This window comes from Phocoena phocoena, chromosome 17, assembly GCF_963924675.1.
Source record: "Phocoena phocoena chromosome 17, mPhoPho1.1, whole genome shotgun sequence".
In the NCBI taxonomy this organism is placed as follows: Eukaryota; Metazoa; Chordata; class Mammalia; order Artiodactyla; family Phocoenidae; genus Phocoena; species Phocoena phocoena.
In genome coordinates, this window is record NC_089235.1 from 68,166,167 (window position 1) to 68,192,586 (window position 26,420).

Consider the following 26,420-nt stretch of genomic DNA (forward strand, 5'->3'; position numbering starts at 1 on the left):
TTATTATAATTTTACCTTCCTGGTTTTATTGGAAGCATGGTCATCAATAACATTTCAGAAAGAGTTCCTTGCTTATCTCATTTTCAGCTGGGAGAATTCCTATGTTTGACAATTTCCCTTGACCAAGTAATGATCTTAAATAATTTTTAATTAACTTCAGTTTACTGATCCTGTCTTTATTTTAAACATTGATATTATGTTCACTGTGGAATGTTTGCACTAATTTTGATTTTTTTAAGTCATGCATTAAAATAGTGTTTACCTTGGTAATTTATATTGCCCACCCTCTTCCCACCGAATATTTGCCCATGCCAACACCTTACTGGATCCATACTGGTCCTAGCACTAAGGGATCCACAAATGAGTTAGGATGGAGCCTTTCTTCTTCAGCTTTTATAATCCAACAGTAGACCCGAGCAAGTAAACACATACAGTTAACATTTCTTGAGCATTTATATAGTGTTGTTCTAACTACTTTACATGTATTAATTAATTTAATCTTTCCATCGATCCTGTGAGGTAGCTACTACTTATTATCCCCATTAAAAAAAAAAAAAGAAATTTAGGCAAAGAGCATTTAGGAAACTAGCCCAAGGTCACACGGTTCTAAAAGACAGAGCCTGGATTTGAACTCAGAGTCAGCCTGTCTCCAAAGCCTAAGCCATCAACCGTGGAGTAGTTTCTAGGTTAAGGCAGGAGGTCATGGCTTTCAATGTAAAGGATCACCTGCTCAGCTGAGGAAACAAAAGTACACGTCATATTATGTCACCCCAACAGTTTTAAACCCAACTGTTAAAAAAATAAATAAAACGATTAATAATACTTTGAAAGCAGTGTGTAATCTACCCCCAGATAATTTTATTTCCTTCTTTTCAAAGAATTATCTTCCTTCCCTGAGACATATGCTTCCCATTCCTAAGGTGGCTAAAAGGACTCTCTCTACAAAAGTGTAAAGTAATCAGAGGGTTTCCTTAGTGTGACAGTGTGCTCCTAAATCAGCCCCTCTTCCACAGTAAGTGGCCACATTGAATGAAACCCACCACATGGTATCCATGTCTCTTGCATATTCCATCACATCTATTCATTCAACAAATATTTATTAAGCATCTACTGTGGGTCAATTTCAGAACCCACAGTCGCCTTTTTAAAGAAAATATAAAATGTCTTTAAAGCATGCATACCCAGAAGTCTATTTTCCTCTGAATTTCCCTGAGGAGATCCCTGAGGAGGAAGCAGCGCTAACGCATGCTCAAATAAAAACTATATATAACTCACATCTGTATTATGGCTTATAGGTTACAAAGTGCTTTCATATGCATGATTTCATTTGCTATTTGTCCTCTAGAGTGTCTCAGGAGATAAGTAAAATTAAAACAACACTAATTTAAAATACTCTAATTAAAGAAACCCAAAATGACAAGCGTTAGCGAATAAACACTAACTCTTACCCCACTGAGGAAGAGTGTTTGAAAAAAGAAGTCATGCCTCACGCTTTCCCTGATTAAGGAAGGAAGATAAAATGCTTAAGCCCTGCCACTAACCCCTTGGGTGATGTCAGGTTAAGTCATTAAGCTCTGTGTTTCAGTTTCCCTATCAGTAAAGCGAGCGTTCAGTCACGTGCCAGTTCATCTCAGAGAGTGATTGTGGGAATCGACGATGATGCCCTTGACAGGAACTGTTAATATTTTCATCTCTGCAGCCCCCATGCCTCTCACAGTTCCTGGTATGTGGAGGGTAACCAACCTGATGATGGATGGACAGACAAATAAATGACCAGTTGAACTGGCTTCCTCTGCCACTGTCCCTTTAAATGAATTTGCACAGTCCTCCCATCACCTGAAGCTACTTGTGGGCACTAGCCTGTGAAAGGTATTTGCCCAGGGCCTTTGCATGTGCTGGGGCTGCTACCTGGTATGCTCAGCTACCAGTTCTTTACCTTCCTTGTTTATACTTGTAATGTGGATCTCAGCTCACATGTATTTTCCTCAGAGGGATCTTCCCCAGTATTGCCTGCTCAGTCCTGTTTTATCAATCACCCTGTTTTATTATCTGAAGAACTCTCAACAGTCTAAATGATCTTATTAATTTTTGTCAGTTTATGCATATGTTATCTGTTTTCCCCCTTGAATATCAGCTCCATTAAGGCAGTATATTAGCGTCTCTTATTCACTATTGAACCCTCAGTCCATCCATAATATGCTGCTGGTACTTAGTAGCACTCAGTAAATGCTTATTGGATGGATTATTGGTGGTATATTAGCCTATACCACCCTTCCAAGACCTCATCGTCCTTTTTTTTTTTTTTAAATTTTCTGGCTCATTTGACATTATTGTCTTGGTTGGTCCCAACACTTTTTCTAGGTCTGCCTATGCATTTGACAAAAGCCTTTGAACTTTCTTATCAATATTATCCAAAGTAAATCCATCATTCACTAATTTTCAGAACTCTACAAGTAAGAGAATTTTCTCCTTCTTCCCATATCCCATGAAACTCTCACTGGTCAGGCTTATTCCTAGATTTTCTGTTAAGAGAGGAGCTAGTAATAAATGGATGGATGGGTGGACAGATAGGGCAGACAGATAAATGAGTGATGAATTTGAAAATGTTTTCAATGTTTTATGGCCATTTTCACCAGTTGGGTATTTGTTAAAGTTCTTTTGTTTCTTCTGTGAAGGCTCCTCCTATGAAAAGAGAATTGCCATTATCCCAGGACCCCAACACTACTCTGTTTTTTTCAAAGATTGTTCACAACTGTGTGTCTTTCTTCAGCCACTATTCTGATAGTCTGTGGTACATGTACAGGCTGAGTTTCCACCTTGAGTTTAGAAACAACTGGCTGATCAAAACACAAATTTCAAAGCTGCATCTGAAAGTCAAGACATCAGTGTTATTACTAAAAAAGTTCTATTGGAGGCTGTGACATAGATGTATCGTTGCAATAGGGTTTATTCCAATTACCTACCACCGTATAACAACCATCTCAAAACTGGTGACTTAAAACAACAATGATTTATTTTACTCATGAATCTCCAACTTGGGCAAGGCTTAGTGAGGACAACTTGCCTCTGCTCCATGTGGCATCACCTGGGGTGGCTCAGCTAAGGCTGAAGGATCCACTTTCAAGACAGTTCATCCACGTGATGAACAGGCTGGTCCTGGGCAATGCCTGAGCTCAGCTGAGGCCGTCAGCTGGGAGTCCTGGACCTTCTCCTTCCCACATATTCCAGTAACACTTGGTTCAGACCTGGGCTACATATCCCCCAAGACTTCTCCAGTTGCCTCCCCTTGGGTGAGTTAATCCCAGTATCTCCCACCTCCACTCCGTTCCTCATTGCCCCACTCAGCTCTTCTCACCAATACCCACGTTTTTTTCTGACCTGGACACTCCTTTTCTCACATCGTTTCATCAACTCCCCATCGCCCAGTCTGTTAAGTACGAAGCTCTCAGCCTTGCCCTTCTAGGCCTTCCATTTTACCTTCCCAGATTTAACTCCCAGGTACTTTATAATCTATCCAAACTATATGATTCAATTCTCTGAAAAAAAGGCTCCCTTTTTTTCCTCATGTCCTGACTTTGCTCTTGATATTCCTTCTATGGTAGATTAATGATAGCTACAAATCCTTTGCTACTTCTCGCATTGAGAGGGGAAGTCTGCCCTGAACATGGGCTGGCCGTGATGATTTGATTGACCAATAGAGTACAGCAGAAGTACATTACTGGGAAAGAAATTTCTGGGATTTCCAAGGCAAGACGATAAGGAGCCTTGCAGCTTGTCTGGGCTTCTTAGAATGTATGCTGTGAGGATGCTTTTTCTTAGAACACTCTCTCTCAAATCCCAGCTGCCATGCTGTCAGGAAGCCCAAGCCAGCCTTGTGCAGTAGATGCAAGTAGAAATAATGCCCAGCCAGCCTCCAGCTGTTTCAACCATCCTTCCAAGACACCAGCCCCATCCACACTGAGTGACCTCAGTCTCAGTCAGTGCTGCTTTGAGCAGACGTGAGCAGACAAGCTCTCCTCAATTCCAGCTGCACAAAATAGATATCATAAAATGGCTACTTTGTAAGCTACTAAGTTTTGGAGGTAATTTGAACATAGCTGTATGGCCAAAGCAAGGCAAAGTTTCCGAAGGAAATCCTGTGACAAAATTCGTCCTCTCGGGCTTCCCTGATGGTGCAGTGGTTGAGAGTTCCCCTGCCGATGCAGGGGACACGGGTTCGTGCCCCGGTCCGGGAAGATCCCACAGGCAGCGGAGCGGCTGGGCCCGTGAGCCATGGCCGCTGAGCCTGCGCGTCTGGAGCCTGTGCTCCGCAACGGGAGAGGCCACAGCAGTGAGAGACCCGCGTACCGCAGAAAAAAAAAAAAAAAAAATTCCTCCTCTCTCCTCAATCAGAGTTTTAAAAGTTTATGGACAAGAAGTTTTCATTGATACTAAGTGGTGCAAGACAGGCTTAAGGAGTATTTCAAGCATGTGATGCCTTTATGTATCTTGTGATAAATGAATGTGTAGAGCTGGCAAGGCGTGGGCAATAGAATATTCTTGGGATAATGGTAATAGGAAGAAACGGTGTTATCATGTTACAAGTCCAGGAATGAGTGTGCACAATCATGCCCTGAACAGAGAAGCCTTCAAATGACCCCATGTCGAACAGCCTGTTTCACAAAATGTAAAAGAGAATCATTATTGCTTATTCTTCATGATAAACATTGTAATTAATTTTTATAATAAAGATGATTTCTCCTTCTCAGATGCTCCTAAAAAAGCAAGTGTAGATTGTTATCTGTTATTCTAAGCTTTTCTCTTTAACCAAACTCTGCCTGCTGCTTATAGTTTGCAATTGATTATGGAGGTTTACACATTCAAATCGAGAATAATTTTGTCATATTTGAAAGAGGCCCAAGGCTACATTATCTATTTCCCTTATCATTAGCAATAATCAACCCAAAGAAGAAAAAGAAGGAGGAGGAAGAAGAGGAAGGTCATTTAGAGTGGAAGTTCTTGCTTATAAAAAAGATTGTGTAATTCTTTGCCATTTTTCAAACCCTTATTCAGAAAATTAACCTTGAACTACTTTTGCTTTTTCACTCCCTATCATGTGAAGTGAAACACTATAGAAATAAAACACAGAAAGCACAAAATAATTTTTAGCATAAAGCCTGCGTACAAAACAAAAACTCTAAGCATGCTTTGAATACCATTGTAGAAATAAAATACCAGAATATAATATGCATGCATTCATATATATATATGCCCCATACATGTATACATACATACATACACATACATCTCAGTATTTACCATTGTTGAAGTCCTCTTCATCAGTCTCAACAGAGCTCAAGGACTGTGCTTATTCATTCATTCTTATATGTATTCATTTAATAGTGTTGATTGTCTTCTACATGTAAGCCCTGTGCTAGATGCTGAAGATACCATGATGAACAATACAGACTTTGACCCCATTCTCCTAGATCTTAAAATCTAATGGGTAGATAGAAGTTAAACAAATATTTAAGCAAATTTTTATTATAATTTTTGTCATTATTTGGGTGTGATTTATCAAAGAAATTGTCAAGCAGTGGTGCAGGGTGTTATAAGAAGAACACCAGAACCTTCTAGAGGATCACAGAAGGCTTCCTTGGGCAGGACTGTAGGTTTCTCTTTTGCAGCATGTCATTTGGCTTCGTAACAACCAACGATTTCAGTCCATTTCTTCCTTTTCCTTTTTGCCTTAACTAGACGGGCTGCAAATGCTAGGTCATTAGCCCAGGCCTCCCATGCAGCAAGGGATAGCCATATGACTCAATTCTAACCAAAGACATGTTGAAGGGCCTTTGCTAGTCTTATGGGAGATGTTTTCTCTACCTTGTCAAAGTAGATAGGCTTGAGAGGGGAGGTCTCCCTCCGCTCTGCCTCCCCTCATTTGCTGACTTTGACTTCAGTTGGCCACAGGAGACCACCATTTTGCAGCCATGAATGAAAAGGAAGGGGAATTACATCAGTGGTGGCCTAGAGCCCTGATATTCTTGAGCCACTGAGCCAGCACTAGACATCTTGCCACGTGCAATAATTACATCTTAATTATTCTAGCTTGGCTATTGTGTTACTTGGAGTTAAAATCATTCCCAGCTTCCAGCTCCCCAGAAAAAGTGACATTTAAGCTGATCCTCCTGAATTACTATACTCTCTACCCTACTCCTTAAGTAAACCCAGCATCTTATTTATATCTCTCCTACAGCATGCATTTCCTTATATCTTGCATAATTGCCATTTATATAATTTTCTAAGTTCCTCTAATAGACTGTTGTCCTCCAGGGCAGGAATCATGGTATAGTATTCTTGATATCTCTAGGGCCTAGTAGAGTGCCAGGCTGTACTCAGTTAATAACTATTTCAATAACTGCTCAATTGGAAACTGCTGAATTAAATGAAGGTCGTGATGATGGTGCCATTGTTAGCGGTAGTGGTGAATGTGGAGCAGCTAAGATGTAGTTTTGGGTGGATGAGTTACTGGTGGTGATGGTGCTGATGGTGGGGATAGTGGCAGTGATGGTGGAGCTATGGCAGTGATGCAGGGGGTGTGCGTCAGGGTTCAACAATGGTGGTTGTAGCAGTACCAGCAATCGTGGTAATACAGGTGATGGTACTTTCGAGCCTGGATCAGAGGGAGGGGTGCTAAGTTATCCAGGAGTGATATCATTTTGATAATGAGGGAAAACTTGGTGATAGCCCTGATTTTTCTGTCTATGCCACAGTTTTCGGGAGGAAACATTACGCGTTCGCTAACACACTTTGGGATCTGATGGATAGACAAGCAGAGGCTATTGGGAGAAATTTTGTCAACCATCAGAAAAGATGGTCTCTGGAGTGTTCTTCTAGTTGATCCTCCAAATTCCTCTTTGCCCCAGGACTTATGTTTTTGAAGGTACTGAGCAATGAATAGGAAAGAAGAGAGATCAACAGTCACACCCAAAGTGACTTCCCACTCATGATCTCCTGCGAAGAAAAGAAATTCAAAGAAGAGGGTTTCTTCCAAAGAAAACATCCTGGGCACCCAGGCAGCCTGCTTTGGATCCTCAGTAGCTAGCAAGCTGACTCACCGACATTCACGCAGCTCCCTGGAGCCAAGGAATTGTAATGAGAACATTCCAGGCAATCAAATTCCCGGGGCTGGAGGGGGTGGGAAGTGGAGGTTGCCCGTGTCTGTCACTTTCTAGAAAGCAGATTCTGAGAATGTCTTTCTGTGTGCTAAGATTCAGACCTCACTCCTCCAGCAGGAAATGTTCTGCCCACAGCATACACAGGCTCAGGGAATTAAAATGCATCGGGCTGAGTTGAAAGCTTATTGGACTTATGTCCACAGAAATTCGGTACTTTTCAAGCTTCTTTACCCTGCACTGTATTTAAACCACGTCCCTCCCACTTTTGTTCTGTAAATAACTATTCCCAAATCCAAACTGCCTATCGAACAACAAAGCAATGATTCAGTTAATAATTATAAACTCGAACAATTCGGCACACACCCACATGCAAAGGAACTAGACATCACTTGCCTGAAATATTTGACCATGATACAAGAAAGCAAACAGGGCTACTTGAACACGACAGTCATGTTGGGATGGGAGAATTGTTGTTTTTGAATGAAACTTTGCCTAAGCGCTTCCAGTTGATTTTTTCCCACACAAGCTCAAGCCTACATCTCACAGAAGCATTAGATCTGTTCACTTCCTTGTGCTTTGCTCCAAGAATTAGTGAGTCATGTTTTAAGCACAAATTCTTAACATAGGTGCTACCAGGGAACAAAGGAAAACAAATCGCCTCATTCTTTTATTCATCCTTTGAAAGGAAACTCATGGCGGAAACATTTGTATAACATTCCATTTATGTAACAGGAGAAAGATCAGCTGAAGGAAAGAACAGTGCAGCTGTGTGTTTTCTTTTCACACGGCTGCACCCCTCCTGGCCTAATCAGTTTATAACACCCTATCACAGATTCTGGGCCAGCCAGGAAATGTGAAGGACCATCACAGGAGTCAATGTGGAGGAGGGGAACACACCAAGAGAGCCGAAGTCACTCAGCAGGGGTTAGGGAGTGGCTCAGTGAGGCGCTTGCAAGCGCGGGCTCCAGAGTCAGGCAGCCAGGAGTCAGATGCTGCTCCTTACTGGCTGTGTGGCCTTGGGCAGGTTGTTGAACCTCTCTGTGCCCTAGTATTGTCACTGGCAAAATGGGGATCATAAAATCTACTCCGATATAACCTATATAAAAGTGTGACTGATACATGAATCAAGTTCAGAAAAGCCCCTGAGGTCCAATTCTGACTTCTCTTCTTGGCCTGGCCATTTTTGTTCTCTTAGTGTCAGTTTCCTCACCTTTCCCTGGATCTCATATATTCAACATTGATGGAAAAATTGCAGAAGTGTTCTGAAAATGGGAAAGTCATTGGGCACCAGCTATAGCTTGATGTTAACCAAGCATGACTTGCTCTGTGACCATGAAGGGAAAGGAATAATGATGTAGGCTATCTGAACTTGTTACAGCCCATGTATCTTGGAAATGTTGAAAAACCTTTATTTACCATCTTCAAGTCAGTTTATTAATGTCCTATTTTCTTGATCCTTTTCATAGTGGATGATATGTTAGACAGGGCTCTGGATGCAGACAGGCAGGTTTTTGTTTTGTTTTATTTTTTATTTTTTTGGCTGCATTGGATCTTTGTCGCTGCATGCAGGCTTTCTCTAGCTGTGGTGAGCAGGGTCTACTCTTCGCTGTGGTGCATGGGCTTCTCATTGTGGTGGCTTCTCTTGTTGTGGAGCACGGGCTCTAGGTGCGCGGTCTTCAGTAGTTGCAGCACGCGGGCTCAGTAGTTGTGGCTCGCGGGCTGTAGAGCGCAGGCTCAGTAGTTGTGGCGCACGGGTTTAGTTGGTCCGCGGCATGTGGGATCTTCCTGGACCAGGGCTCGAACCTGTGTACCCTGCATTGACAGGCGGATTCTTAACCACTGCGCCGCCAGGGAAGCCCGACAGGCTGGGTTTTAATTATAGATTTTCCACTTTTCCACTCTGTGCCCTGGAGCAAGGGAAATGAATGTCGTTTTTCCATTCAGCAGGCTCATCACGATTAACCTCAATCTCGTTCATTGGTCTTTTCAAAGAACCAGATTTTGCTCCTCTTTGTCTTTTCTACCGTATTGTTTTCTATATCGTGAATTTTTCCTTTTGCATTTGTCAATTCCCATGTACTCCCTCATGATTTACCTGTCTTCTTCTGGACTCTTAATTGGAATTATTCATTTATTCTCAATGAAATAATTAAAACATGTTAGGCTATACATTTCCCTCTAATTATATGTTTATATTCAATGGGTTTGGTAACAAGTAGTCATCTTTTCATGGATTCCTAGATAAGATTTAATTTCTATTTTTACTTCTTTGCTCCTGGACTTATAATGAACAGTATTCTATACGTTTCCAGTGGTTAAACTTTTAAAATATACATATTTGCTTTGGTTTTCTATTTGTTGGGCATGTGAACTTTTGGTCCTTGATTCTCAGATTTGCTGAATTATGGTCAGAACATTGCAACTTCAAAAATCTCTATTTTTGGAAAATTTTAAAGTAGTATTTTTTTTATTGTGACAAAATATGTACTGGGTTTTTACAACTGATACTGGATGGATAGAATGGTTAGTATCATCTATTTGTAGGCTCCTTGCATATGTTAAGTCAAACCTATTTGAATCGTTCAGATTATCCATATCTTTCTAAAATTTTTGGTCAAAATTTTCTGTCACGTTCTGAAACAGGCAGCTTTATCTAGTGATATTTCTAGGATGTCTTTCTGATTGAGGCAAAAAGATGCGTGACACATCTTCTTCCTTGATTTTTCATCTTACTCTTACATAACAAGGCTCTGATTGAACACTTTGGACTCTGAATTCATCTTCACTGGATTTACCTACTCTTAGCCTTAATTTACTCAGCCATAAACTAGGACTAATAGTGCCGCTATTGGAATGTTGTTGTAAAAATATACAATGAGAGAAACATGATCGGATAGCCAGCATAGCAGCCACTGCACAGTACACATTGCCTCATTTTAGCTCTCTTCCTTCCTGCCCTGTAAGTTTTCTCTTAATCCCAAGAATAAAATCTTGAAAATGGAAAAAGCCCTTCTGATTTCTATTTACGGCCCCTTAGAGACCAGATCATTGGTATTCTTCTTTCCTATTAATTACCGGGCTATGGGTTTGAAAGCAGAGTATCATTACATCATTCTAGACAGAAGCAAGGAAAACGGGTGTTCTAAGCTGGATCAAGGGGTGTTTTGTGAAACAATGCCGTCCTTGTTCCAATAGGTAAAGGAGGCACTGAAGTATCTGGGGTAGTGTTGCATCCTGGAATTTCCCCTTTACTACAAAAGAGATGACGTAGGTACGAAATTCCGGGCATCTTGCCCATCTTTTGTAATCCATTCTTCCTTTCTTCTCTCCTCTGGTTTCTTCAGATTCTACCTCCACAGCCCACCTGGCTTAGAGCACTGATGCTTTCACAAGGTTCCCTCCTTAAACTTCCCAGCAGATATGACTGTTCCAAGGGAGAGTGAATCACTGTTCTGGAAAATGAAATGAAACTACACACAACGCTTATCAATATCAGAGAAATTCTTTTTGGTGACTCACCCAACAAATGAACCTCTACATTTTAAATTATACACACTTGCTCATTAAATATCCATTTAGCTGCTTGCTCTCTCTCCTTCCTTCTCACATAAGTGTTTTCTCTTCCCTGTGACTATAAATACCTCCACAATGTTAGGTCTCTTAAGAATGAGAAATGTTGCTTAGTACAAGAGATACAACACTTGCTAAACAGTTCAGTTGGCGCCTGTATATATCACCACCTTGAGTTTTCACAAAAAGCCTAAGAGAAGGTACCGTGTGCACCGTTCTGAAGACAAATCTGAGGCTCAGGAAATGAACCCACCAAAAGTCTCACCTGGCAGATCTAGGAGCCTAAACCCTTTCTGCTAGGCTCAAACCCATGTTCTTTCCATTTGATTGTGCCACCCTCCCACAAAGCTCCCTTGGGCTTTAGGAGAGTGCGAAGCGGGAGTGTTAGCCTGAGTTTCCTCTCTGGCAAATCCCCTACATAAGAACTTTCAAGTTTCGAACTTTCAAAGATGCAAATGTGCGTTCGCATGTCCAATCACATAAGTTAGTTCACGTGTCTGGCATACATTGCCCCATGCATGCATCCTCTACAAGTGGTTGTCCTTTACTGTACAGTACTGTAAGCAAGGCTAAAAGCAGCAGTGATGTAGCTGGTACTGCTAAGAAGCGCCAAGAGCCAAGAAAGGATGAAGACAAGAGAAAGAAGAAGTAACTGAAGAACTGAAGAGATTCACGACGCAGGAAATGGCGAGGGGATGTTCTGTATTTGAGGAGGCACTGTTAGTGTTTGAGGCACAGGACCCAAACGTAGAATGGTATACAAAAGTTGCAGCAGCCGTTCAGCATGCAATCCAGTGGCACGTGTCAGCTATGACAAGAAAAACAGAGCTACTACCTAGACGTCACTGGATCGTTTTTCAAGAGGGTAGATGGAATTGAACCCAGCAAGGAACCAGAACCTGTGCCATCAGCATCAGGCATGAGTGAGACTGCAGCTTGCCCTCCGTCTCCTATCGCTGACGATCCTTCAGCTCTACCACCTCCCACCTCCTCTCCCTCCTCCAGTCAGTAACTCTTCTTGCCTGTTCCCTCGATGCCAGCCCCTGGATGCCAGCTGTTCTACCGTACTACAGTACTTTTCAACGTACTCTACTGTAAGATTAAAAGTGTTTTATTTTTTGCGTGTATTTGTCTTTTATGTATTATTTGTGTGAAAAGTATTATAAGCCTACTACAGTACAGTACCATATAGCCAATTGTGTCAGTTGGGTACCTAGGCTAACTTTGTTGGACTTACGAACAAATTAGCCTTATGGACACGCTCTTGGAACAGAACTCGTTCGTATGCAGGGGACTTACTGCAATTAGAGTTGGTCAGTTAGCCTCTTTTCCAGGAATATAACAGAGGGAGGAATCCCATTAGTTCTCTAATCCCTTTAAGACAGCCATTTGCAGTCTCAGATACTCATCTGGTCCATTTTGTGCTGTTTTGTTTAGTGTAAGGATTGACAGTCTTCAGAAGAAGGTGCTATGCTTCAGATTCCTGTTCTTTAGCAAATTGGTTGGAAGACGTCCTGGTAAGCCGTCTCCAAAGATGACACTACCTGTTCCTTCCCTCCCTATATGCACTTGTCATTCTGTCCCTCAAAATGTACTATCTATGTCACATCCCCTTAAGCCTGGGGAGGCATGTCATAGACGTATCAGTTCTAAGCATTGCCTTTAAGAAGCCTGGCAGCTTCTGCTTTCACTCTTGAAGCTAGCAACACTGTAAGAATTTTCATTATCCTGAGACCACCATGCTTTGCGAAAACTCAAACTATTCACGTGGAGAGGCTGCATGGAAGAGAATGGGCCCTGCAGACATGAGAGAAGACGTTTCAGATCACCCAGCCAGCCCCAGCCATCAGCTGAATGCAGCCAAACGAGCGACCCAGCTAATGCTATGTGGAGCAGAAGAGCCACGCAGCTGAGCCCAGGCAATCTACAGAATCATGAGAAATATTTAATCATTTTTGTTTAATTCATTAGGTCTTGGGGTGTTTTATTACACAGAAATGTATGACTGAATGGATGTTTAAGTCAAGAGCAGGCAGAGGAAAACCTTCCAGTATTGCATAATAATTCACCAATAGACAGGAGTTTGCAACTCTGACTGGCATCAGAATCACGTGGAAACCTTTCTAAACTAGAGATGCTCAAGGCCTAATATAGATATTCAGAATGCAAAACTTAAGCTTGTACATTTGTACGCTTTTCAATTCCCCAAATTTGTGCAATGAGCAGTCACTGTAACCCACAGAATGGGAGACTCATTTACTTTAAGAAGCGCTTCTTTTAAAATGCAAACTCCTTCTGGGAGTGATAAATAAAGCAGATGGTCACAGGATTATATCCCTAATCAGATTGTTTTCCTAGCGCCTGGCTAAGATTAGCAAATGTAGCATATGAGCGAGCTAAATATGCAGCATGAACACACCTGAGCTGCATGTTTGTTGCTCCGGTCCCCCAGAGCTGCCAGGTGAATAATCTAGGGTCAGCTTGTGTCCAGCAGATACCTGGAAACCAGAAGACAGTACCAAGAAGACAGTGGAAAGCTGACAATGCCGCCCACACCCATTGGAAGTCACTAAAAATCACCCCAGGGGTTACCTTTGAAGTGTGATATTTACGAGCCTGAGAAATGATTATGGTGGTTACTACATGGGACCATGGTACAGATTGATCCAGATAGGAATATTTGTGTTCCCATCTGACCTTCCAGGAGGCCAAAATATGAAGCGGTCCTGATCCCTTCATCCTAATTATATAAATAAAATGTGTCTAAAGCTCTAAAGCTCTAAAACCCAGCAGGACTCAGGGTTCAGTATTGAAAGCAGAGAGTTGAAGGGAGAAGGCTTGTCTTGTAAAGTGGTAAATCGTAGGGGAAGTTCCTGTGTCTTTCTCGTCTTTTTCACTTCATGTTTCCCCCAAACTGGCCTTAGCATCTTCCCTACAAAACCTCACAGGTTGGCTGCTTTTCCCTAAGGAGTATGAGTCAGCCTCTCTGAGAGCTTTTCACTTTTACTCTTTTCTTCCCACTGATTCCGTGCTAAGACACAGCTGGGGGTTTCATGCCCCCTAAAGAAAGGAAGTGAAAGGTACTGCATTTCCTACAAAGCTTAACTTATCTATGTGAAGAGGAAAACCTATAATTCCTGAAACTTCTTTACTTGCAGTGTTGCTGAGTCAGTAAGAAGAGAATTAGCATGTGGTAAGCACTGGCTGCATACTAATTGCAGTACATACATCATCACATCGTCGTACTGGATTCTCACATCCCCCGAGTCTTCCTTCTTGAGATCGATTTTATTCTTCCATTTTATAAATTGAAACACTAAGATGAAGAGTTTTGAGGTAATGTGCTTAAAATCACATGGTTAGGACGTGATAGAGACAGGATTAGAGACCAGGTTTGGTGGTCCTAAATCCTATTTTTCTAGCCAAAAAACAACTGTTTTTAATCTATTATTTCAGGGTATGGGGTGAAAAGTTTTCAGAAGGTCATTTTGGAATCACACAGACGTAGCCTAATGACCTGCTACTCCAAGTGCGGTTCATGGTCCGGCAGCCTCCACCTCGCCTGGGAGTATGTATGATTCCAGTGGGGTCCACCGGCTGACCTCGCTGACATCACCTGGGAGCTCGTTAAAAATGCAGCATCTCAGCACCCCCCTGCCCCATCGCTACTGAATTAGTGCCGGCATTTTGACAAAATCCCCAGGTAACTTAGTATACACATTAAAGTTTGAGAAGCACTGACCTGAATTAAAGGTTCTAATTATTTGAAACTGGCACTTCGCTGAATGTCGACCTCTTTCTAGACCCCATGCTACTCAAATACTTGAATTCCTAGAGCCTTAGAACCGCACAACAGGAGGACCTTGAAACCCAAAGAGGCAAAATAGCTGGTCTTAGGCGTCCCATTAAAAAGTGGCAGTCAAACCTAAAATACTTCCTTAGCAGGTGCCCAGTTCCTGTCGTTTCGTCAACCATCATGTATTAAGCTTTTCATCTGTGACAGTCACCTGGCTCAGTGCCGAGGATTCAGAGACGATTGGAACCATCTGTGTCCTTAGAGAATGCATGGTCCACTGGGGCAAACACACACAGGCCCAGACAGTTATAATACAATGTAGCAGCGCAGTGACATAGAGAAGTACAGGGTATTGTGAAGTCACCAGTGAGAGACACTTAGCGCTTCCCGGGGTGGGGGTGTGGGGGAGGCCTTGCCTTCCTGAGTCCCTGCAGGGCACTACTGCATGATTAATTGACTTACCAGCTCCCTGCTCTCACTTGTCTTCACTCCACACCGCGCCCCCCCCACCCCCGTCACCACTTCCGCTTGGAAAAGATCCCTTCAGCCACTCAAATTCCTACGTTTTCCTTCAAGGCTTTTCCTTTCTGTACATCCCGCTCCACACGTTCTCCTTTCTCTCAACATCCACAGCTCTTTTATTTACTAGCAGTTCCCGAACGTGACTGCACATTTAAAAAAGGTTTGAAAAAAATGGCCCTTAACAGTCCCTATGCCAGTATGTGGAAATGATGCCAGGACGTCAGCATTTTTTTCATGGCATTTGACATAATTCCAACGTACGGCAAGGGTCAAAATGGGAGCCTTGCTTAATCTTAAACTACTCACTTAATCCTAGTAGCTTGCATTACAGACATGTAGAGTTTACAAAATGCCTCCACTCCCATCATTTCATTGGATCCCCACATCAGCCCTATAAAATATCAAGTGAGAGATGGTTACCCCATTTTACATATAGGAAAACTGAGTCCCAGAGAGGTAAGGTACCATGCCCAAGTTGCACCAACCGTGGACCCACAGCTTCTGACTTGCCCTGTCGGGTTTTGACGATAGATATACACATGGAGTTAGGATGAAAGGAAGGCCATGCCTTTCTCTCTGAATGGCCCCCATCTCCACCCCGGGGCTAACACATGTGAGATGCTCAGCACAGGACAAACAGGGTAACTCCAACCACTCCTCAGAAGTAGAAATTTTTACAAGAGGTCAGGAAGGTCTCCACCTGAGAAAGAGGAACTAGGAGTCAGTATAAATCAGAAGCCATATGACCAGACACACTTGAGAGAACTCTGTGAGAAAAGGGAAGGATGCAAATAGCCTGGGGTTTTGGAACTTTCCTCAAAATGAATCAGGAGTCACGTTCTGATGAGAAGGGCAGATAACAGGGTCCTGAGGACTGAAATGTTCTAGGGTTTCATTTCTTTCCGCCCAGCGGCCACCTGTTATTTTGGCTCACCAATGCTCTTGTGAATGGGTCCCTTCTTACCTGTCTTTGCTTCAAAAGCAAACACGGAAACATTTGTTAAGCTCCCCTCTCTCCATTACTGAAAGCAGCCCAGGAAGTAGGGCTGACTAAAAGAGGCCTCAGCAAACATGAACTTGGGCAGGAAGGGTTTGGGAGTGGGGGGCTGGCAGAAAAAAAATCCTTTTTTTAAAAATTTAATCTTCGCTAGATTTCTTCCCTCCTCCGCATCTACTCGAGAGCATGTTCTATGTCTATTCCATTCCTCTCTTCTCAGGAAAAACGTTCATTTTTCAGAAGAAAGCAAGATGGGGAATGAGAAGGGGTGGCTGGATGCCTGCCTGCTGTGGGGAATGAGATCCCCATTGGGTGCACAGGAGGGCTGACGTTACACAGTCAGCGGATCCACATTTCTGGGGCACTCAGAAGGGTATTCCTAAGGGGAGCATGTTTTAAACCAGCAGAAAATAAATGCTGCTTGAAAAATAAGCCTCTCAGGCTGTGACTTTCCTGGGTCAAAGCAGCCTTGTTATTTTTTCAGAGAAACGCCACTCCAGCGCACGGGGGCTGCTAACGCACTGACTTCAGAAGGCACTGGGTCCTCATTTTCATAAATAAATAAACCCTCACAGGCCTTTGGAATCTGATTATATTTGGAACAAAACTCCTAAATATAGTGCCATTTTCTGAAACCATGTGACCAACCCCAGTCTTTTAACCTAATTTTGTCTATTAGAGAATGGCGTGCTTCCAGGGCTGTGATTAGGCATGTAAGCTGGTTGGCAATAAATATCCTGGGTTCTCTTCTCTCGTTTGGGGGAGAAGTGGGGACAAATGACTTCTTCTTGATTAAACAAACGAGTACTTTAACTTTCACCTGGATAAACTCCCTCCTCTTTGGTGTTGCTCATTTGTCTTGAATAGGACACAGTCCTATTCTAAGAGGAAAGCCTAATACAGCCATCTTCTGTGCCACTAACTGGCGGAGAAGTTGGTTTCTGTCTTAGAAAACTTATCCATCCCCAGCTTGATTATAGTAAGTCCCCTACATACAAACGAGTTCCATTCTGAGAGCACGTCTGTAAGTCCAATTTGTTTTCAAGCCCAATTTGTTCGTAAGTCCGGCAAAGGTAGCCTAGGTACCCAACTAATACAATTGGCTATACATTGTAGTACTGTGCTGTAATAGGTTTATAATACTTTAACAGAAATAATACATGAAAAACAAACACATGCAAAAAATAAACATTTTTAATCTTACAGTACAGTACCTTGAAAAGTACAGTAGAGGGCTTCCCCGGTGGCACAGTGGTTGAGAGTCCGCCTGCCGATGCAGGGGACGCGGGTTCGTGCCCCGGTCCGGGAGGATCCCACATGCCGCGGAGCGGCTGGGCCCGTGAGCCATGGCCGCTGAGCCTGCGCGTCCGGAGCCTGTGCTCCGCAACGGGAGAGGCCACAGCAGTGAGAGGCCCGCGTACTGCAAAAAAAAAAAAAACAAACAAAAAAAGTGCAGTAGAACAGTACAACTGCTGGCGTAGAGGGGCTGACATCGAGGGAACAGGTGAGAAGAGTTACTGACTGGAGGGGGGAGGGGAGGTGGGAGATGGTAGAGCTGAAGGATCGTCAGCGATAGGAGACGGAGGGCAAGCTGCAGTCTCGCTCATGCCTGTCGTTGACGGACACACATTCACATCTTTGAAAGTTTGCAACTTGAAGGTTCGTGTGTAGGGGACTTACTGTATTTTAACTTAAAGAGTGAAAACAAGTCTATTCATTGACCAGATGCTGATTTCCTAGTGTGATCATGTTAGACAGATAACTTGATCAATAGCACAGATGTCTTTCTTGCTCTTATAAAGCTGTTAGTCCAATGGGTAGGAAGACATTAATACTCACGCTGTAAGTAACCTAAATGGCACTGGGCTAAGTCTCTTGGAGAAGGACTGTGAGGACATAGAGCAGGGACATAGGTTGGGGGTGACAGTATAGGCGGGAGGTTCAAGAAGCCCATTTCTGAGGTCAGGATATTGCAAATGAGGCTTAACGGGTAAGAGTGGCCACTGAAGGAAGCCAGGAGGGCAGGTGTTCTAGGCAGTGGAAATGGCCCACGTGAATGCCCTGGAAGAAGGCCAGCCCTACCTGGACACTAGAGGTGGCAGTGATAAATGCAAAAGGAGCTATGTGGGGCGTGTGATGGGAGCACAGAGGAGGGATACCAGAGTCCAAGATTCCCTGGGAGAGCCGCACCTGAGCCAGGTAAAGAAGGCAGGATGAAATGTATTCTTAAAGGAGAATTGGCCGGGTCAGTGAGGTGACAGGGACCTGGGGGATGAGATGAGATGTAAGCTGATCCTTGTGGGAGGAGTATGAAGCTGGGGTGGTGAGGGCGGAGATGTGAGAACACTCCGTGGAGTTATGGATGAAGCGGGGAGAGAGACTAGGGCAAATTGGCATTTCCTGATGGCTTTGAGGGGACAAAGTTGGAAACAAGGACTCCTGTTCATGGAAGAATCACGTCTCAGACTTCTCTAGGCTTAAAAACATAACTTAAAAACCCCTTTTTTCCTTGAGGGTCTTTTGAGTACACATTTGATCTGCATTGTTGTTACTGACTTAGTGCTTCATAGCTTTTCACTTCTGCAGGACCCATTCACACTCCTAGCCGCAGCGGGGCCCGATGGTGGAGATGCTGTTTATTCTTTGTGGCTTGTGGCTAAACTGCAAGGCAGTTGTGAGAGAGATGGATTCAATGGTATGAGGAAAAGTGTAGCGTTGGAAGGCTTTCCTGGAAAGAACTGCCAATGGCAAGGTTGGAGGAAAGAAATGTAAGGGAATAGGCATCAGTGTCTTCTTTCTCCCCTTGTGCCCAGGCAACTGAAAACTGAGAAAATCCAGGAGTCCCGCTGCCCTGGCTCTTTCATGCCCCGCAACCCCAGCCCCGATCCCTGCAGTCATGAAAGCAGCAGTACGTCTTTCTTCCCATCTCAGTGTGTCTTGTGTTGAGAAGGTCACCAGGAATTTCCCAAGATTACTCAGGGGAGCCTTCTAAGGATAGGATATAATCACACCATCCCCCCAGCCAGTATTCGTCAGTAGGTCCTCATCACCAAAGAGGCAAAATCCAAACCCCTGATCTAGCCACTACTGCTTCCCCAGCTTCATTTTCTGTTAAAAAAAAAAAATGTAAAAACTTACTTTTCCATCGACTTTGTCCTAAAGCATTTATTCTTTTTCTATGCTATGTCCTAAACCATGGCAAGCACTCCCACCCCCGAATGCTGTTCCTCACGCCTGGAGCAAAACTCTCTCCTCACCCCACCCCTTTCCTCCATCTGTGTCACTATTTGCCTAGAGGAATCTCACTTACCATTAGGTCAAATGTCACCTTGCTCAAATTCCTCCAGTTACCCTTAGGGGTTCCTTGCCCTGTACTTTGGGTAAACCCACATTAGCGCAATGTCACGTTGTAAGAGAATCAGGGGAAGATCCAGGTGATGTGGGACATGAAGCTTTCTGCAATTTTAGGGGCTTCTCTTTAAGGACAAGAACAGAATTACAAAATTGGACACAACTTATTCGGGTTAAAATATCTTCCTATTGCAAATTTTATAAGTACATATGGATCATGTGAACCTATTAATAGGGATGTGGAAAGGGTCCATGGGTGTGAGGGATCCTGAATCCTAACCTCTGGGAGCTTCACTGTCAATCGGGCCGTGACTGTAGTTGTGGGTTATCATGCCTGGTTCATGCGGGAGACTGAGCTCCTTAAGACAAGGGATCATGTCTTCTTTCTCTCCATTTCTTAAGAGGCCAGCTTTATGCCAAGTCACATTTCACAACCTCATATGACCTTTCTCTGGATTCTCTGAAAATTATATTTGGTTTGGACTAAAGTTCCTTTTTTTTTTTGGAAAACCTGCATAGGAAGGCCATGATGGTTTACAGAGACGAACAGCTGACTATGAGGGAGAGCTGAGAACGCCCGTGGAAGGAAAGGGGAGGGGCACGTGAAAACTTAAAATGCGCCTTGCCTCGTGACATCGCCACTTGACGTGTAACAGGTAGCTCAGAGTTACCGTATACAGAATTGAGCTGCGGACCTTCACCCCCAAACCTGCTCCTTCTGGAGTCTTTCTCATCCTAGTAAATGATAACTCCATTCTCCCAGTTATGTCACGTTAGGCAAGTCACTTGGCACTGCTCCCAAGAAGGCAACACATTAGGGCCTTTCCTCTCATAGTAAAGACTCGAGAATACCAGCCACTTACTATTAGTTCGTGGGCCAACAGCAACTCATGAGCAGGATAACTCTCTGGGTTATGATAACCAGTTCTCTATAATAGGGGTTGGCAGACTTTTTCTATAAAGAGCAAGAGAATAAACATTTTCTGCTTTGCAAGTCAGATGGTCTCCACTGCAACTCTCACTGTGTAGACAACATGTGAACGAATACGCATGAGCATGTTGCAATAAAACTTTATTTACAAAAGCAGGTGGCAGTGGACCGGATTTGGCCTGTGGGCTGTCGTTTGCCAACCCCTGCTCTAGGCCACAGACTGGAGGTTCAGGAAAAAGTATGTGATGTATACTAACCCTAGTGTTATTCTCTTTTGGAGAATGCATTAAAAGAAACCACCTTGAGAACATCTCTTTCTACGATAGTTGGTTTCTTGTGGTTCAGAAACACAGTAAGCCAGTCAGAGCTGCTTCTGAAGTGTCTGCGACGTGCCAGGCGCTGTGCTAGGCCCTAGAGAATCAGTGAGAACAAGACTGACTGGGCCTCTTTCTGTCCGCTGCACGAGTAGGCGTGTGTTTACTGTCCATCACACGCCGAAGCTGTGTGTGAGGCCCAGGATCCAGAACTGAATAAGACTGATGGTCCACCTGTCCCTCCGTTAGTCCATCCACCCGCCCATCTACTCAACAAGCAGTTACTGAATTTCTATTATTGTGAGACATGTTGGCAGGACTCTGCAGAATTGATGATCCGTAACCAGGCCACGGCTCCTGCCTCCATGTGGCTTACCTTCTAGGGAGGACATAAGCTGCGTGCACTAATATCCAGGCTTTGCAGGGAAAGGTGCTACAAGAAGAGGACAGATGGGGCGCTGTGGGTGCTCAGAGCTGAGCCTGATGACTTCCAGCTGGAAGAGATCAGGAAGGCTGACAAGATGATATCTCGTTTCCTGTTAACCCTTTAAAGTGACACACGAGCCTATGCAAGATTACAAGCAGATTCGGAGAAGACAATGCTCCTTTGTACATGTTAACAGCCCTCAGGTCCCATGGGGACGAGCCTTGCACACACTGTGGATTCAGAGTTCCAAGAATGGCCCTTCTCCTCTCCCAGCAAATTTAGCTTACCTCTCAGTTTGCCTTTTGGCAAGAAGTTTCCATATCTGTCAGTCCTCAAGTTATGCACTAAAGAGAGTTGTTATCAGGCAAAATAACAATAGTAATAAGAATTCTTGCAATAACTCTGTGCAGAGGACTTTTATATCTATTTTGAAGATGGGGAGGCTGAGGTCAAGAGATAGAAGTGGCTGGCCCAGCAGCATCACAGAAGAGAGGAAAGCAGACCTAGAACCTGTGTCTCTTGCCTATCAGTTTGCTTGCCAGTCTTTAGACCAACAATCTGGAGTTCGGTTTGATCCTTCCAGGATCTTGGTCCACTGAGGCCAGCTCCCTGCTTGGCATTGCTTTCTCCACTGTATTTCTCGAGATGTCTCTTTCTGTTTCATTCCCACAGCCAACGCAGCAAGCCAAGCTCTGTAGACACCATTTACTGGGTCAGAAAACATTCGTCCCCTGCCTACAGGGAGTTTACAATCGATTATTCAGGGCTTTAAACTGGCTTTCCCACCTCTTTCTGGTTTGTTTCAAATCCACCAAGGAGACGATATTAATAAGCCACCTCCTTAGGGTAACTTAAGATACATTCTCTGATTATTTACTTTGTTCCAAGCACAGTTCTGGGTCCTGAGGAAGAAAAGTTACAAATTTACAGATCTCACAGTTTACAAAGCATTTTCCTTAAGTCCCAAAGGTTTCAGGACGAATAACAAATCTCAGATGAATTGGTCATGAGGAATCTGAGCAAAAGAAACCTTAAGTAACCAAGAAGAAAGAAAAAAAAAGGGTTTTCTTAAAGAAAGTAGTGACTGAAGGAGTTTTGTGCAGCCTTGATCACTCCCCGGCCTGCCCCATCGGCCAGGCAACAAGAGGAGAGGGAGGGGAGAAAGATCTCATTCCCAATTCCAAGGCAAGCATAGGTACAGTATAGCTGCAGAAAGACCCAAGAAATGAGCGGACAAGGCCTGGCCTGTCACCTGTGCCCAGGAGGTTAGCACCCTTGACCACCCTCTGTATTCAGAGGCTGGCCAGCAAGGGTGGTTGGTTATGATAATTAAACTGGTTTTTTAAATAGGATTAATTCCAAGAAGGTGGGTTGACCTCTGGGAGAATTTCTCGTAGCGATCACTTCATGATTGATTGGAAATATCTGCAAATACACATGCCCTGAGAGGTGAATTAGGAGTGTGTGTTGCTGCTTTTTCCCAATGGGTTGATTGGGAAACAATCTCGCTCGTACGACTGTTTAGGCGAGAGTAGCGCTGAGGAAGAAAACATTTTTGAGGACACACAAATAGCCTGGGGATCTAGGAAGCGCCATCCATGCACGAATGGATTCCATGGTTCTAGGACTTAGGGGGTTATAGAGAGCGTTGGTAGAAGGCACTGCAGAAGAGGAGAGTAAACGCAGTAATGATTTCAGGTCATTAGGATTGATTTGGGAGAGAAAGAAAGTTAGCAAAAATAGAAAGCAATGTTACCAAGTTTGAACTTTATCTTCCTAAAAACAGTGCTTCTGTGGGCAGAGTTCATATGCTGGAGTAATGCATCATAATGACACCCTTGGTGTGACCCCAGGGAAAATATCTGTGCCTCACTGAGTTCTCAGCAGAGTCTCCTTTGACATTCAGAGAGCAAACAAGAGGAGACGGAAGTACCCTTTTTCCTATTATGCTGTCAGCCAGAAACCCACTTGAGAGGCCACGTACAGTCTATGACAGATACGCTCATGCAAATTCTGTGCTTGCTTCCGTGCTCTATTTCTTTACCAGCCATATAGCTAAGCAAAATGGAACAAGAAATAGTGTCTTGGGAGAAATAATACTGCTGGATTAGACACAGGCCACCTTTATATAGAGGAAAAGAAGTTAAACTTTGGTACCGCTGAAGAGAGTCTGTTCGGGTTTTTGCAGAGTCTTATATGATGCCGAGATCGCTGATTAAGAGGACGATGCCTGAGTATTATCATCTTGGTAATAAACGTCCCAGAATTAAAGGGGATAATACAGCGCAAGCGGAGGTAGGCAAACTGAAGCCATGGACCATCAGCCTGTTTTGGTCTTGTTTTGTTTTATGCCCCTTGAGCCACAGTTTTACATTTTTGGCCTTGATGTTGCCTGTTGGCCACAAAGTCTAAAATATTTACTATCTGGCCCTTTAAAAATCTGCTGACCGCGTTATATTGAATATGTATACTACTGTTTATATTGGATAAGAATGTATAAGCTCTTGGGTCAGAAAGGTCTGGATTTGAATTCTGTCTAAAAACAGCATTCATTCACGTGACAAATACTTGCCAAGTATATACTCTTTCTCACTTGTCTTCCAAGATGCCACCCTCTCCTGGTTTTCTTTCTTCCTCATGTGCCACTTCTTTTCAATCTTCTTTGCCAGTGTTTCTCCTAATCTTCCTGATCTCTTAACACCAGATCCAGATCTCTTTCTCATCTGTACTCACCACGAGGTTGGAGGTCATTCTTTCCCATTGGGTTGACCTACACGCTCATGACTTCCAAATGTATATTTCCAGTTCAGACCTCTCCTTCGAGCTCCACAGTCACAGATATGTGTCTTCTTTAACATCGCCCCTTGACGTGTAACAGGTAGCTCAGAGTTACCGTATACAGAATGGAGCTGCGGACCTTCACCCCCAAACCTGCTCCTTCTGGAGTCTTTCTCATCCTAGTAAACGATAACTCCATTCTCCCAGTTATGTCACGTTAGGCAGGTCGCTTACACTTTCTGAATTACAGTTTCTTCATTTGTAACATGGCAGTGTACCCATCTCAAAGTCAGTGCAGAGATCAAATGAGAGAAGGCAAGGCAAGTGCCTCTCATAGCATTGGATTGGCCAAAAAGTTCGTTCAGGTTTTTCTGTAAGATGCTACCAAAAGCGGAATGAACTTTTGCGCCAACCCGGTACTTGCCATAGTTAGCTTTCAGCAAGAGTAAGTGACTAAAGTGTAACCTCTCAATTCTGCCATCCGAATGTCTCTTAGAGCCATCTTTTCTTTCTTCTTCTCAGACCCTTATTGTCTTATCCCAGGACCATTACAAAAGTCCTTTCAATGGTAGCCTTAATTTAGTAGTAAAATAGTAATCATAGATAATATTATTCTTCCCATTTAAAAATGAGGAAAACTGGGTTTCCCTGGTGGCGCAGTGGTTGGGAGTCCGATGCAGGGGACACGGGTTCGTGCCCTGGTCCGGGAAGATCCCACATGCTGCGGAGCGGCTGGGCCCGTGAGCCATGGCCGCTGAGCCTGCGCGTCTGGAGCCTGTGCTCCGCAACGGGAGAGGCCACAACAGTGAGAGGCCCGCGTACCGCAAAAAAAAATGAGGAAAACTAAAATCAGCCAAGTGTGACCTAGTGCCACAGCTGGGATTTAAACCCGACTGAAAAGACAGTGTTCTGTATTCTCCAGTATTCTCCATGCTCATCCCCTGGAATGTAGCCTTCAACCATCTTACTCTCAGGTGAAGAGCGGAAACTAAGAGGCTGAATATGATAACCAGGGAGGGCAAATGAAGCCCGAGAAGCAAGCAGGGCTTCGCAAACTGGGCTGATGGATCAGAGTCCTCCGGACGTTTTGTGCACATTCCTGAGCCTTGCCCTGGAGTAACTATATCAAAATTTCTATGAATAGGACTCAGGAGTATTTCATTTTATCTTTTTCAGGCACAAATTATGCTAACTCTATAATTCAGACCATTCTGCTCCTTCTGCCTAGAAGGCCTTACCCAGCTTTCTACACCGGGAAAATGTTTTTATTTTAAGAACTAATGTAGGTGTCATCTCCCCTAGGAAAGCTCCTTTGTCTCTTACCTGGGTTGTGCCTCATTTACCACCCCCCTTATTTGCCAGCATAGATTACCCTTACCTTAGCACCTATGTGCTATTCAAAAATTATCTGTTGTTGCATTTATCACTCCTAGTAGACTATGAACTGTTTGAAGGTAAGATTTGGGCGTTCCAGATGCCCAAAAGTGCTTATTGAATTCAACTCCATGAATGACAGAGAGAAAGCCCAAAGTAAAACTCTCATTTGTGTCTGTGACTTCCTCCGGAAGAATGCTGTGAAAGACTTTTGGCATCTACTTAGGATGTAGAAAGTGGGAAAGAGTGGCATTGCCACAAGTACTACAAACACAATGCTGAAAGATTTGCAAATTCACAATGTCTTTTGAACCAGGGTACTGAGGTCACAGGACAACCGACTAACCCCAAATCAAAAGAAAGGAAGATGCCTTCAAGAAAAGCCAGGGCATGAACAGTTGCTTACTGAGGACAAATGCTACCAGGAGCCATAGCAGCTGTTGATAAGAATTCAGCTAAAACTTTAACAAATTGCTAGAGGCCAAGTGCGGGCTAACGTGAGATTACAGAACCCCTGGCACCATGGTAATTCCCACCCACTAACTGGCTGTCCTCAGCAGACCTCATCAGGTGTTCACAGGAGTGACTGGAGGCAGGGTGAGAATCCCAAGAAAGTCTTCCTCATGGCACAGGCCTCCGAGAATCAGCCAGCAGCCACCGTGGGAAAGACATGAGCCCTTCCTAGATCCATCTACCCTGCCTTACAGAATAAAAACATTAAGCTTGTAGGAAAGAGCAATAAAGAGTTTTGGCTTTGGACAGTGGTGAAGACTCACTGCAGCTGGGAAAGGAAACAAAAAAGACCCTCTATCCCTGGATGAAGGGCAGGAATATATCTGGGACCCAAACCAAGAGGTCCCTTACAGCTTAAGGAAGGGCAAGATCACGCAAAAGTCTTGTGTTCCAAGAGTCAAGGACAGAGTACCTACCCGAGTCTCAATCAGAACAACAGGGAACATCCTCTGCCTTCACACCAACCAGGAGCCATTTACTGCCAAGAGAGGACAAGAGAACGGGAAGAGAACACCTCAAGGAACCTGAGAAAAGAGAAGACTTGAAGCTGAAAGTGGAGCAGACCTTGAGGGAAACCATCTTGCAAACCAGCCTCCACCCTAGACACAAGGTAACACTAGAACTTGAGCCTGTGATGCAGGAAGGGTAAGGATAGCAACTGTAAATACATTTTACAGCTCAATTCCTGAC